Consider the following 2345-nt stretch of genomic DNA (forward strand, 5'->3'; position numbering starts at 1 on the left):
GCCGACGGCCTCCCCGGGATCCTGCGGCGTCTTCTCTGACGATCCTGTTGGGTTAAGCGGCGGCAGTCCCAGTGTGAACACCCCGGGACACTTCAGAATAAAGTTTGTGAAGCCCAAGGGACCCCCAAGCTCCCAGTCATGGGCCAAAGGCCGCCCCTGCAGTGACCTGTCGGGGTGCGAATGCCGCCTCCAGGCCCCCCAGAGACCCCTGGGGCCTCACCTGCACAGGTGATCCAGACCTCCTCCTCACGCGCACAGGAGCGCGGGTGCCACGGGGCCGACGGGCAGTGCCACAGCGTGGAGTTTCGCAGCCCGCGGCACTCAATGTTGTCTACCCAGGAGGCGCCCACGCCAGTGTGGACAGGCCTGTTCTCCAGCCAGCCCTGCTCCCCACAGCCCAGCTGCTTGCAAACGATGGACAAGGAAGTGTCCTTCAAGGCGTTACTGCACACGGCGCCCCATGTTCCATTGTAGAACACGTCCAGCCACCCAGCACAGTGCTGGGTGCCACCTCGCAGCCTCAAGGCCACTGACTCTGGAAAACAAGCACAGTCAGGCCAGAGAAAGATCTCTGAAAGAGGAGGCCAGTCAACGTGTCTGACCAGGCACTGTGTCTGATCAAGCCCCTGGCACTGTCCGTGGGTCCCCACAGCAATACCCCACTTCCAGGCTGCAGGTGGCAGTTGATCACAAGTAACCAGAACCAATCCCCAGTTCTTAGCAAGTCTGTAAGCTGATTGTCCAGAAACCCAATCTTGGAAATTATTTGAAATACAGAATGATCTTTTTGCATAAGATCATCAATTTAGCAGTGATTGTAAAAAGTAAAAAGGAATCAGCCCCAAGCTCCATGTGCGAACAGAGCATCAGTCCCGGCTGGCCGGCGCCCACGTGTTTTCATAACACCCTTGACCTGTGTAATTCGAAAGTGGGATATATTAAGTAGACTGGAATATCGACACATAATAGAGAATCAGACAATCCTTTAAAATGACATTACAGGGGTCTGTAATGCAGAAAAAATATCTATACCAAGATCAAGAAAGTTGGATATAAATTGTATCTGACACGGTCATAACTAAAAAATCTTAGAAAAAACGCAGGAAGGAAATACATCTATGACAGATCACAGAAGTGGCCACAAAGACCTCCTGCCTGTCTCCATGTCCCTTGCAATGAGCCAGTTTCCCACCCCCTGAATCGAGACTGGCCTGGAGACTTCGGCCAACTGAGTGAATGAGACAGGAGTGACCCACGCCCATGTCACACCTGGGCCTCTGCTCTTGCCTTGAACCGTGCTGCCGGGCTCAGTCATGACAGAAACAGAGTGTCCCCCACTCCTGCCAACGGCCAGTCCCCAGCAGCAAGGTCCTATCGGTCAGCGAACAGCAGCAGTTGCCTGAGGGAGCCCATGGCACAGAGGGAGGACTTCAAGGAAATTAAAAATGCAGTGGCACACCGAGATGTACACCCCGGAATGAAAGACCAGAATTGACAGAAAAGCAATTCGGCGACATGGTAGCACCTGGAGACACTCTCCCAGAGAGCAGGGCCCCAAAAAATGAATGAAAAGGATGGCGAAGTTCCAAAAGAATGAACCTCAGTGTTACTTCATAGAAATGCAGTGACTTAAACAGGTGCGATCATCTAAGACACAGGCCAGGAAGTTTCCTAAAGTGAGACTAGGAGCCAAACCAGACACCGCACTGGACGCGCGCCCTGCCTGGAGCGCTGCCTGGACCCCTCACCGGCTCACGCCCCCAGCAAAGGACACCACTCTGCCACTCAAGAAGGACCGCACCCAGACAAGAGCCACATGAAGAACATCAGCTATGCATGAGCCAAAAACCAGGAAAAAAAAGTCTTAAAAAGGCTCTGGAACTCTTCTACCAACCCTCTGAAATGCGTATCAAAAGAATTCGACACGGGAAAGCTGGCGCACGGCGTGGGGCGAGCCGGTGAGGAGGCGAGAAAGACCCCAGGGCGCCGGCGCAGGACCACTAGCGATGTGACCCGGCGCGGATGTGACGCCACAGGGAGGGGAAGGCACTTCCGTCGAGCTGCTGCAAAACCAGGCCCGGAGACGGCGACATAGTCCAGTGTGGGGCTGCACCCGGGAGGGAGCCCCCGGGGACACGAGTGACCCCGTGGGCGCGGTGTGCGCGCGTTACCGGGATAGCGGCATCATCGATATGTCACCGCGCGGGAACAGGACCGACCTGCGCAGAAGACGCCGGCGTCCTCCTTGTGCCCGCAGTCGTGCCGGCCCCAGCCCCGCGACGGGCACTGCCACAGCGCAGACTCTTCGCCCCCGCAGCCCAGCTCGTCCAGCCAGATGGTCCCGG

This window comes from Pteropus alecto, unplaced genomic scaffold (genome assembly GCF_000325575.1).
Source record: "Pteropus alecto unplaced genomic scaffold, ASM32557v1 scaffold74, whole genome shotgun sequence".
Classification (NCBI taxonomy): Eukaryota; Metazoa; Chordata; class Mammalia; order Chiroptera; family Pteropodidae; genus Pteropus; species Pteropus alecto.